The sequence below is a fragment of the Lotus japonicus genome, chromosome 3 (genome assembly GCF_012489685.1).
Source record: "Lotus japonicus ecotype B-129 chromosome 3, LjGifu_v1.2".
Classification (NCBI taxonomy): domain Eukaryota; kingdom Viridiplantae; phylum Streptophyta; class Magnoliopsida; order Fabales; family Fabaceae; genus Lotus; species Lotus japonicus.
The window spans coordinates 75,167,249-75,181,367 of NC_080043.1; positions in this window are offsets into that span (position 1 = coordinate 75,167,249).

The window sequence follows — 14,119 nt, forward strand, 5'->3', positions numbered from 1 at the left end:
ATACTTTACCTCAATGTGCTTTGCCCTTGAATGCAAGATAGGATTCTTGCTCAACGAAATTGCAGCAGTGTTATCACAATAGATTGGGATATTGCTCTCAAGGATCTGATAATCCTCCAGCTGATGTTTCATCCAGAGCATCTGAGTGCTGCATATTGCTGCTGAGATATATTCTGCCTCTGCAGTTGATAGAGCAATGGTTGATTGCCTCTTGCTTGTCCATGAGACTAGATTGCTTCCCAGAAATTGACAATTTCCAGAAGTACTTTTTCTCTCTGTTCTATCTCCAGCATAATCAGCATCACAATAACCTGAAAGCTTATACTCTGATGTTTTCTTATACATCAAGCCAAGGTTAGTGGTGCCTTTCAGATACCTTAGGATCCTCTTAACAGCAGTTAAGTGGGTTTCCCTTGGATCTGATTGGAAACGAGCACATAAATGAACACTAAATAGTATGTCTGGCCTAGATGCAGTTAAGTACAGAAGTGAACCTATCATGCCACGATAGAGCTTCTGACATACTTTACCACTTATATCTTCTTTTTCCAGAATGCATGTTGGATGCATTGGAGTCTTGGCCACTGTAGATTCCAGCATATTGAACTTCTTCAGAAGTTCCTTAGTGTACTTGCTCTGATGGATATATGTTCCTTCTGGTGTTTGATCAACTTGTATTCCCAGAAAGTACTTTAATTCTCCCATCATACTCATCTCAAATTCAGCCTGCATCATCTCAGAAAATTCTTTGCATAGAGATTGATTAGCAGAACCAAATATAATATCATCAACATAAATTTGCACAATTAAGATATCATCTTTATAAGTCTTGCAAAAGAGAGTTGTATCTACTTTACCCCTTACAAACTCATTCTCCAGAAGGAATGAGCTAAGTCTCTCATACCATGCTCTGGGAGCTTGCTTCAGACCGTAGAGTGATTTCTTCAATTTGAACACATGGTCTGGTTTCTTTTCATCTTCAAAACCTGGGGGTTGATGAACATAGACTTCCTCTGAGATATAACCATTTAGGAAGGCACTCTTTACGTCCATCTGATGTAGAACTATGTTGTGATTTACTGAGAAAGAAATCAATAGTCTGATTGCTTCCAGTCTTGCTACTGGAGCAAATGTTTCAGTGTAGTCTATTCCTTCCTGCTGGCTGTAGCCTTGAGCAACTAGCCTTGCCTTCTTTCTGACTACATCTCCTTTCTCATTTAGCTTGTTTCTGAATACCCATTTCGTTCCAATAACATGGACATTCTCAGGCTTCTTCACTAAGCTCCAAACATCGTTCTTGGAGAATTGATTCAATTCTTCTTCCATGGCCAGAATCCAATCCTTGTCCTGAAGAGCTTCATCTATGGACTTGGGTTCAATTAAGGACACCAATCCTTTCAGACTCAGCAAGGTCTCTTCAGAGGGTCTGAAGGCAGATCTGGTTCTGACTGGTTCATCTTTGTTGCCCAGAATCAATTCCTTAGGATGAGCTGCAGTGATTCTGCTCTTCTTCAGAGTTTGTGAGTTAGAGGGACCAGCTTCTTCCTCTGGTTCATCTTCCTCTGGCTCAACTTCCTCTGGAGCTTTGCCTTTGTCAGAAACATTAATGCTTAAATCTGCAAACTTTTCAACTAGCTTTGACTGGTCAGAGTCAAGCTTATCATCAAATCTAACATGAATAGATTCTTCAATAGTCTTAGCATCAGTATTATAAAATCTAAAACCTTTAGATCTATCAGAATAACCAAGTAATAGACACTTAGAAGATTTAGCATCAAATTTATGCAATCTATCCTTAGTATTGAGAACATAACAAACACAGCCAAAAGGATGAAAATAAGAAATGTTGGGTTTTATGTTCTTCCACAATTCATAAGGAGTCTTTTTCAGAATTGGTCTCACAGAGATTCTGTTCTGAATGTAACATGCTGTATTTACTGCCTCTGCCCAAAAGTGCTTAGCCATGCCAGTTTCTTGGAGCATGGTTCTAGCCATCTCCTGAAGAGTTCTATTCTTCCTCTCAACAACACCATTTTGTTGAGGAGTTCTGGGACAAGAGAAATCATGTGTAATTCCATAGGAATCAAACAGACTCTCAAACTTGTCATTCTCAAACTCTCCACCATGGTCACTTCTGACACGCACAATTCTACAAGCCTTCTCGTTTTGCACTTGAGCAATGAAGGTAGAGAACACAGCATGAGACTCATCCTTGCGGGTTAGAAACTTTACCCATGTCCAGCGGCTATAGTCATCAACGATAACCATCCCATATCTCTTGCCACCTATAGACTCAGTTTTCACTGGTCCAAACAGGTCGATATGCAGAAGTTCTAACGGCCTTGAGGTTGAGACAACATTCTTTGCCTTGAAAGGGACTTTTGTGAATTTACCTTTCTGACATGCTTCACAAAGAGCGTCTGAAGCGAACTTCAGATTGGGTAAGCCCCTGACAAGGTTTAGCTTGCTCAGCTGAGAAATCTTTCTCATACTGGCATGCCCTAACCGTCTATGCCATACCCACTGCTCTTCATTAACAGACAGAAGGCACTTCACATTCTGAGCCTCCAACTCAGATAATCTGATCTTATACATGTTGTTCTTCCTCTTGCTGTTAAACAGAACAGAGCCATCGATCTGACTTACAGCCCGGCAGGACTTTTGATTGAATATAACATCATAACCCTTGTCAGCTAATTGACTTATAGACAATAAGTTATGTGTTAAGCCGTCTACCAATAAAACATTATCAATGCATGGACTACTATCTACACAAATAGTACCAGTACCAATAATTTTACCCTTTTCATTTCCTCCAAAGCCAACTTCGCCTCCAGGCTTAAGTTTCAGCTCTCGGAACATACGCTTTTCTCCCGTCATGTGACGCGAGCATCCACTGTCCAGATACCATGATTGGTGTTTCAGTGGAGCTATCAAGGATATCTCATTTTCATCGTCAGAGTCTGGATCTCCTTCTGATTCTGAGTCAGAGTCAACAGCTTCCTTTGACTCTGTTCCTTTGTCTTTGACAATAGCCATGAGTCCTTGGACTTCACCATCAGAGTCAACATCCTCTGACTCTGATTCATCGAATGTCACCATCAGACTCTTCTTGGTCTTGAAGTGCTTCTTTGGCTTCTTGTCCTTCTTCAATTTTGGACAGTCACTTTTGTAGTGCCCTGATTCTTTGCACTCAAAGCAAGTGACTTCCTTGATTGATGACTTCTTCTGACCTGAGGATTCAGACTTTCCTCTTGCCTTTCCAGAGCCTTTGAACTTGCTCTGCCTGTGCTTCCAGATGCGGTTGAGTCTCTTGGAGATCAGAGTCAGCTCATCTTCATCAGAATCTTCTGATGCTTCTTCAGATTCTTCTTCTTCAGCTTGAAGAGCCTTTGACTTCTCAACCTTAGCCTTTTCAGATTTGGATTTCAAGGCTATGGACTTTTTCCTCAGATCTTGCATCTCTGAGCGCTTCAGCTCATGGCATTTCAAAATGCTGATGAGTTCTTCTAAACTCATATTCTCAACATCTCTCGTGAGCTCTATTGAAGTCACCAAAGGCATCCAACTTTCAGGAAGACACCTGATGACCCTTATGACGTGATCTTTTGTTGTGTAGCTCTTGTTGAGAGGACGTATGCCAGCTACAAGCAGTTGAAATCTGGAGAACATTTCTTCAATGGACTCATTTGGCTCCATGATGAAGGATTCATACTTTTGGATCAAAGACAATGCCTTTGATTCTTTGACTTTCTTGTTTCCTTCATGAGACATCTTCAGAGAATCAAAAATGCCTTTAGCAAACTCACGATCTGTAATCTTCTGGTACTCCTCATAGGAGATAGCACTTAGAAGAATTGCTCTTGCTTTATGATGTTGTGAGTACAGCTTCTTTTGATCTGCAGACATCTCTGACCTTGGGATCTTTTTGCCATCTGCATCAACTGGACGCTCATAGCCATCCACAATAATATCCCAGAGATCTGCATCGAAACCCAGAAAGAAACTTTCCAGTCTATCTTTCCAATATTCGAACCTTTGACCATCGAACATAGGAGGCTTTGCGTTGTAACCATCTCTTTGAGTTTCACTGGTGGTGGCAGCCATTGTTTTTCACACCGGCCCGGATCACTGAACACTGTTAGGTGTGGTAATCAGAACTTGCGCTCTGATACCAATTGAAGGTATGAAAAACGGTAGAAAGGGGGGGTTTGAATAACGTTTTCAGTACAAAAACTACCACCTTAAAGATTTTAACAAATCTTTTCGAGAACTAAGTGCAAAAGATAGAGATAGAAAAGCACACAAGGATTTTATCCTGGTTCACTTGATAAATCACTCAAGCTACTCCAGTCCACCCGTTAAGGTGATTTCTTCCTTCTTAGAATGAAGGCAATCCACTAATCAGGTAAGAGTTACAACTGCACTTGAAACCTACAAGTGACTAACAATTACACTGACTTAGCTCACACTAAGATTCACTCTCTTAGTCTTCTCTAGGATCCGATCAACCTTGATCTCCTAAAGGAAAATCAAACAACTGTTTGAGGTTGGTGTTTACAAGGGTTTGCTTCTGAATAAGCTGAGTGTAAACTAAAATAAATTACAAGATAAAAGAAAGCTTAGAATATGTCTTGCGCGTGTGTATTGCTTCTTGTATATTTTTTTTTTTTTCTTCTAGCCGCTTCTTTCAATCTTCAGCCTCTATATATACTCCAAGGATTAGGGTTGAGCGTTGCATGGAAATGCTACCGTTGGAGGGCAGTTCTGGAAAATCCAGCTTCTGCTGTGGCTGAGAACGTTAGGTAGGTCGTCAGGAAGGTACACTTGCTTTTGTACTTGGATAGCGACTTGACCTTTTAACCTAGGAGACTTCTGATCAGAGGAATGCTTCGTATTGGAACTTGTGAAGCAGGTTGATCAGAGTCAGAGGGAAAGCACAGATCCTCTGACCATTGTATCTTCTGATTCTGAACTCAGAGGGAAGAACATGGCCTTCAGAGTTTCTTGCTTCTGGACTTCAGAGTTTCCACTATTCAGCTTCTGGATCTTCAGAGTCTTCTACACCATCGGAACATCTGAACCTTCAGTGTTTCTTGGTTGTCAGAACTTCTGGATCATCAGAGCTTCTAGCGACTGAGTCCTCATCAGAGTTTGTATAGCTTCAGATCTTCTGAAGCTTTTCCACTGTTCATACTGAACATGGTGAATGCGAAAGCGTTGCTTGGGTTACCCTTTATACACAGTGCTTCTGATTTGTGTGAAATTGAGTCAGGGTCAGAGCCTGTAAATAGCACACTCAGAAAAACACGTTAGAGTACCACAATTGTTCATATCAAAAGGTTAACTTGTAATCATCAAAACATAGAGTTGTACTACTAGATCAAAACTTGATCTTACACAAGATTTACAAAATTTGAAACCTAAAACATGCTCACCAATTTCATAGCAGCAAAGACCCTGCATAGAGTTATGATTTGTAGTCACTGACAACTCTGGAGCCCAAAAATGTAGATGAGGTTAATGGAAAGATGTAGACAAATCAAACAAATGAAGAGTATTTATACCTAAAGACTCAACCATGAAGGATATGAAAAGCCCCAACAATTCTCTTCCCATTCCATTCATTGAATAGTATTCATTTTAAAATCAATTAAAATTGGAGGAGAAGTTTTGGATAATGAAAAGTCATGAATCTTTAATTTAAAAAAGTTGAAACAATTACAACATTGAAAGATCAGGAATTCTTTCAAAGTATTAAAATCATTAAAGTGATCTCAAATTTTAAAATCAACTTCATAAGAGATGAATTAAAAATATATATTTTTTAGAAAATGTATAAAAAATATAAATATTTAATAGGACAAATGGCGAAATTAAAAGAGAAATAAAACTACATAAATTCTAAAAATTTAGAATAAATAAAAAACTAAAAAACTATGTGCTAACAAAATAACATATTTGTATATCACATAATAAATAAAAATATTTTTTAAAAAAGTATGCATGATTGTTAAAGAAATGTTGATTAACCTAATGGAATATGAAAAATCAATGTTATTAAAATCCACACATTAATTAATGTTTAAATTTAAAACGTTAAATTTTATATTTACTTATTTATGTGAATATGATTGTAGAATTTGAAAGGTTCTTGTGACATTATTAGACACTTTGAAGTTGGATCAATTGTTCTTTTTAAGGTTATATGGAATGAACGGCTGAGATTCAATTTAAGCAAAATAAAATGCATTTTTACTAAAATATTCATGCTCATTTTATGACGTAAGATTTTAAAATATGTGTTATTATTGTTATATGTATTAAAAGATAATGGACACTGATATTAATATCACCCACACCTATCATTATCATCCCCAATGTGGATCACACTTTAAAGTGTGTTACATTTTCTACCGCTACACATTAGGGTGGTTGGTATTAATAAGAGTGTGTGTAGTACTTTTAACAATGACCACAGATAATTTACAGATTAATAAAGGATATAGTTTAATTTTAGATATAAGAACATATTAATTTGTAAATACTTTTTCATGATAAATGTTTTGGTTTTTGTCTTGCAGAAAAGAAACTATTATATATATATATATATATATATATATATTTATATGTGTTTTTCATCCTTATTTATGTTAATCAATAAACATATAAAAAGAAATCTAAAAAATAAAAGGGAGTAAAAAAAGAGAGAAAAAATGAAAATACATAAGAGTTTTAAGCTAGGCAAATTTGATGTGAATTTAGGTAATTTTCATATAGATTTTTATTTTTTGTTTCATGTAGAATGAAAGTATCTTTCCCCTAAGAGAGATAACCTCATAATGATATGAATGTTTTCGACTCGAATCCTTCAAAGAAAGACGTCTTACCCAAAAAGAAAGTAATTTTCATTTTTCTATGTGGAGGTAACAATAGTTTTCATATAGAATAATTGTTCATTGAGCACAAAAACATTAAAAAATGGAAAATATAAATAGGTTTTGACTCGGGAAGTTTTAATTCAAGTCCTAGTATTGTGACCCGTGAAATACATGGAGATATTCATTTTTGTTTATAATGTGTATTTTTCATATTCTTAGTTATTTTTATAGATTTACTAAAAGAAGAATCATGAATTAAAAAAATACAATTCATTTTAAATATAAAAATTGTTGAATATGCTTCACACCGGTGCTGTCATGCCTGAAGCCGATGAGTTTAGTGGATGTTCTTGGAAGTTTATGCATCTTGGAGTTCTGCCGGATTTGTTTTGCGTTTTTTTAAGTTAGGAAAAGGTTTTTACTTAGATATCCAAATAACTTTACTATGGAGTATGTATATGAATCTCACATAGAAAAGAAGAACTTACCTAGAACAATTTGGCGCCCTTGACTTACTAAATCCCAAAATAATTTGTGCACTTGGTATTTTCATCATTGCACCTTGAATTAATCTCAGTTGAATTAATCTTAGTTGCAAGGTCTTCAGAACTTACACTTAAGATACTTTACTCTCAATTCCTAATATGCTTCCACCAAACATGGTTCCTTTCAACTGTGTACCCAACCTCGAACTTCATCATCAACATCGCAAGTTTTTGGTCTTACACGGATGAACTATCACAACTAAAATTTCTTCGTTATTTTCTTGGCTTAAGTACACCACCATCTGGTCTGCGTATAAGCCTCAAAAAAAGTATTAGTCATTAGCGGTTGTCTGAATTTTAGGAAGTGGTACATTATCATATTTTGCTCCATAAATTGTGTCACTTGTAGTCTCTTTAACTTTAGAGATGCCCATTAAAGTAATATTGTATTTATACTTTGTGACTCTACATTTCTTAGCAGATGTTTGAACCATAAAGTTCTGAATCATAACTTGTCATTCACACAATGTGTCACTAAACTGTGCTATTTGACTCCGGCCAAAGGTTGCATGGATCTTCGAGTGCTGTTTTATTTTCAAAATGAAAATTTCCAATTATAAAAATTCATGGTTTTGTATGGTAAAAATAAATAGTTTGAATTAGGTACCATGAGAATGGGAAAAACTATTAAAACAAAATACATGTTCATCGATTAAGAGCATTTAATACTATTAACAACTTGAGGTTTTTTGAAATCTCTTATTTCCCACACATGGAGCACACAAACTCTGAAATATCGGATACCTTATGCAAAGTTTGGGCCATCAAAAAGAAAATATTTTGTTAGGTGTTTCAATTTTACATGATGAAATCAAGTTGAAAATCATCATGAAAAAAAAAAACATGTTAGAACACATATAAACATTCTAGGCTAGTACATCAATACCCCATGAATATATGTACCTGAGAAAAGGGCTTGAACCTTGAGCCTTTGAAAAAACAAAAGCAAATACATAAACAAAGATTATGTGAATAGCACATGTTGAATGAGTATTGACACTTATTTATATACTTGTAGAGAGAAGGGTTATCGTATTATTTTGGTAAGATGTTATTTAATATTAAGTTTGTCTTTTTGAATTTCATAACTCATAAGAAATAAATAATAATAAATTTATTTAAAATATTTTTGAAGTTAATAGTAGAACTCTATAGAATGACATTGATGAAGGAAGTTCAAGAGGAAGAGATATGATAAATTTTTTTTTATTGAATGACCTTTAACTTTTAAGGTTTAGTATTACTATTAATTATCAGTTGATTAGAGCTTAAACAAATCTAAACTAATAAAATGTATCTTATGGAATGCCCTGTGTTTTTTAGTGATATCATATTTAATATTAATTTTGTCTTATGAAATTTCATAACCAATATGAATTAAATAGTAATAAATGTTTTTAAAATAATATTGAGATTAATAGTAGAAAGTTATAGACTAACATTGATAGAGGAAGTTCAAGGGGAAATGGATAGGGATGTTTTTCTTTTTCTTTTTCTATCACATGTTTGGGATATTTATTTTTATAATTATGTATATTTTTATTTAATATTAAATTTGTCCTTTTAAATTTCATAACTCATAAACAATAATAAATTTACTTAAAATAATTGTGAAGGTAATAGTAGAAGTCCATAGAATGACATTGATGAAGGAATTTCAAGAGGAAGGAGTATATGAGTGTTTTTGTTTATTGAATGACCTTTAACTTTTGAGGTCTATTATTAATATTAATTATTAGTTGATTAATGTTTCAACAAATATAAACTAATAATATGTGTCTCATAGAATTCCTACTCTCAAGCGGTTAAAACTATAAAGACGAAGAAATGAATTGAAATTGAAACCGAAAGTTAGTGTTTAAATAACATTTAGTATACTTATATTATGGTTGAGTTATAACATAAAAAATTTAGATTCAAATAATTTAACTTGAATGTCATTGGTCCTTCAATTTCAGTCAAAAAATTAAGGATTTCATTTCAATAGGGAAATGAACAAAAACAATGAAGTACACTCAACCAATATAGTTGATATTTATAAAAAAAACCAATAGAGTTGATAGATAAAAGAAATAAGAAGGCAGAACAAAACCAAAAATTGAAAACATAATGTAAAATTAGTGCATTTGTAGTGTAAGTGACACCTAAAAATGACAAAATAAATTAAACCTAATGTATTCGAAGAGAAGAAGGACGATGAAGATGAAAATACTGTATAAAGTGAAATAAAATAAAAATGACTCTCATTCAGTAGACCAAGTTGACAATCAAACAATTAAAAAGTACAAAAGATGCAAGAAACTTACATATTTTCAAGATAGTATATTGGAAGAACGGTAACAATAGCAGTAAAACCTGAAAGAAGAAAAAATTGAAATGAAATCAATTAAATGTAAAATAAGAACAAAGGCTTCATTTTATTAGATTAAAAGAAAAGAAAATCAGTTAGTTGATTTAGTTGATAATGAAAATGAAACGATAAGCAAGAAACTTACATTAACTAAAGATTGAACTGTCAAAGAAAAGGAAATAACATTATAAAATTGTGCATGAAAAAAAATGAAACACAATAAGAAAAATGATAAAGAAGAAAACATAATAGAAGTTAAGAAAATATCATAGTAATTTTATTAATCCATAGAAAACTCTTACCGGATGGACGATGATGATGGAGAAGAACATCAATGCCTAAAGAATGAAAACTGATGATGAAGAAGAAGTGACTGATAAAAAAGAAGAGATGAAGTAGAAAATTTTCTAACCTGACATAAGATCTTCTTATGTAGGGGATGATGCTTTTGGAGAATTCAAATGAGAGAGATTTCTTCCATAGAAATAGAGGTTATGGAGATCAAGATGTGAAAGATGAAAGGAATCTGAAAGTGGAATGGAAAGGTGTTTCATATATGGGAGAAAAATGAAGAGACTCTTGCTATTTTTGCAACCATATTCAAGAGTTACAAAAGCAATAAAGAAAACAACCAAGAATGTCAAAAGGTTTCTCAAAGGGTTTTGTAAGAAAATGATGCACGGTTAGGATTAGAAGCAATCAACGGTCAAGATTGATTTTATAATTAATTAATCACAAATTTACATATATGCCCATGAAAAAATATTCACTCATGTGCAATGATTTATTGAATTACTATCTTACCCTCAAAGTTGCAAAAACTCTCCCTTTATATAGTTTACTAGTACTTTTTACCCGTGCGATGCACGGGGATATTCATTTTTAGTTGTTGTGTGTGTGTTTTTTTTAATATGTCTTTTTTTAAAATATATTTTGCTGATTAAAAGATATAAATTTATTTTAGACTATTTTCTTGAAAGTAATTTATCTTAGACTATGAATTCTTAAATTTTGTTTTTTCTTTTTACCAAATGTTTGTTCTTGTTTTTTCGAGTTGTTATTTTGTTTTTATCTTTTGTATTTGTTGTTTTAAATGCTAGATTAATATTATTTTTATATTTATTGAATAGTTTATCCCGGGGAGTTGAAGTAACATGTATGTGCTAAGAATATGTGTTGTTTTTTTTTGCAATTGACATTATTTCATTGAGAATAAAACTGAGTGTGTAATATTTCACATTTTTTGTAAAAATATTTCTTTCATATGACATTGCGAAATACTTCTTTGTAAACTACATTTGAAGCATTATGAGAACTGTTGTCATCGCCATGCAAATGAGGATTTTTAATCTTTTACGATGAGTGACTCTAGAGAATGCTATATATAACTGGTCATGTGAAAACACCAGTTTTGGAAAATAATAATCTCACCCCTTTTAAAGACTTTCCGTGACTTTTGTTTATTGTCATGACAAAAGAGTGTGCGTAGGCAAACCTGAAGAGTTTAATGTGTTTAAAAACTCCGGTGTGTGGATATCATCAGGGGTCTCATAATTGTTGTATGATAAACATGTGTTATCAACACTCAAATAAGTTTTCTCTTCTCCAGGCAACAATGACATCATGTATTCGTTCAAACTATAAACAATCTCATTAGTAGGAGCCAAAATAGCACAATGTTGAATTTTTTTTTGGATCTTTGTAGTTTTGAAGGAAAGACAGATAAGTAGACTTGATAATAGAAACCACAGGATCACCTGAATGTGAGATAAAAAATGCCTAAGGTAGCATTTGGAAGTTGAACATAACAGAATATAACGGAACGGAACAGGACAATTATGTTATGTATACTGTGTTTGGTAGTTACATTTTAGACAGAACAGAGCCATAATATAATAACATATATATCCTTATCATGTCTAATGGTTGATTAAGCATAAAAAAGTGATTTTTTCGCATATATTCATTATTTTAATCTTTCATCTCCTGCAAGTATTCATACAAATTCAATTAAGTAGTTAATTTTAATTTTACCTCAAGAGATTGATGCTTTATGAAGAAATTGATCTGCAACGTTTTATTTTACCTCAAATGATTTATAATTCGCTCATAAATTGATAAACCTCGTCGATATAACTTTACGCTGAAATTTGATCTTTATCTCAAATTAATTTTAATCCCTCATCTCCTGGAACGATTGAAATTAATCTTAACATCGATTTGATGCTTGAGACAGAATATTGGAATGCAATTGTAGAAAAGATTGGGAGAGACAGCGATGGAATAGAGAAAAGTGGTGAAATGGATAAATTTGTCAATTTAAAAGTTTAATGGGTGTGTTATGTTATGTTCTCTTTTGTACCACCTTTGTTAGAGAACCAAAATGTCCCGTTCTAGGAGTTTTTTTCCCGTTCTGTTCTATCTTAAAAACATATCAAACACAGAACATAACCCATTTGTCCTGTTCCGTTATGTCCTCACCGTCTACCAAACGCTACCTAAGGGATGTTCAAGATTGTTTCATCTTCTATCTGCTTACTTGCATGTCCATCTCCTATGCTTAAAAATAGTGTGCATAGTTTATGAAATGGTTTATAAATCTGAGATGCCAAATGTTGATTTTCTAACAATGACTATATATAAAGTGAAAAAAAGACACATGGGTGGGCAGAAATAGAGTAAGTTAAAAAGTCACTCTCATAATAGAGGTAGTGGCAAATTATTACTTGAAGTACCTTTCTAAAATTATATTAAATAATTTATTAACTGAAGTACATTTATTATTCAATTGTAAGTTTCACTGTTTCAAAAAATATATCTAAAATTCACTTTGTATTCCATCACTTTGCTAACTCCCTTATGATTTAATTTAATCAAATCATTTGCACATCAATACTTGTGCACAACCCCTACGTATTAATTGACATTAGTTTTAATTTTTTTAATAGACTTAATTGTGTTACACAGTCTTTAGTTTAAAGAAAAATAAAGAGACACATGGATGGGTAGAAATAGAGAAGTTATTATCATAAGAGAAGTAGTGGCAAGTTAGTACTTGAAGAATATTTCTAAAAACATATTAAAATATATTAATTTATGTACCCTCATTATTTAATTGTAAGCTTCACTAAAATCCACATTAATACTTGTGCACAACCCCTACATTTTAATTGACATCAGTTTCAATGTTTTTAATATACTTAATGACGTTACATAACCTTTAGTTAAAACAAAATAAAGAGACACATGGATGAGTAAAAATAGAGAAGTTAAAAAGTTACTCTCATAAGAGAGGTAGTGGCAAGTTAGTACTTAAAGCATATGTTTAAAAACATTAAAAAATATTAACTTATTGATTTATGTACGTTTATTATTCAATTATAAGCTTCACTAAAATCCCTTCGAGACTCCATCACTTTGCTAACTCTCCTACATTTTAATTTAATTAAATCATTTTCCCATGCATATTTGTGCACAACCCTACGTATTAATTGATATTAGTTTCAATTGTTTTAATAGACTTAATGGGTGTTACATAGCATTTAGTAATTTTATTTGAAACAACAACATTAATTTTTTTTTAATGTCAAATAAAATTATTATTATGCTACTTAATTGAGTACATACACGTTGGAATCAACAAATTAAACATATCTACTTTAGGTCAATTAAATTATATCATTACCATGATTTCTATATTTCGACTTGTCCTTTCAGTTTGTTCAACTCAGAATTTCATGAGAATCCTAATCTTTCATCCTTATATTTACATTTTTATAGATTTTTTGACCAGTTAAGGTAGGTCAATTATGGCATAAAAAATAAATTGATTTATTTATGAGATAAATAATGTGAATATTAAAATAGGTACCAAAAAACTACTCAAACAACAGTTGAATAGCAAATTGGTATTTAACAATTGATTATCAATTTTAATTTTACTATTCTATTTTTAATTATAATTTCAACTTTTAATTCTAATTTCAATAAGTTTAGCACGGTTCCTACGTGTGGTGTTGTTGAGTTTATGGGCGAGTCTAATGAAGGATAGCAACATAATAAGATTAAATTCACATTGTTGTTATTTTGTAAGCAACCTATTAATTATTTTTCATCCCATAAAAAAGGGAAAACATATGAGCATTGAATAGCCCATGAATACTAATTATTCTACTAAGAAATTGTTTGGAAAAGAACCATGTTATCTAATGGTGGTATTGTTTTATGAAAAATTTATATAATAATACAAAGATTGAACCACAAAATTCTATTATACTCAGAAAGATGGCTTGACTCTCTTGATACCAAGGTAGTCAATAAAATAGTCAAATTAAGTTTAGATG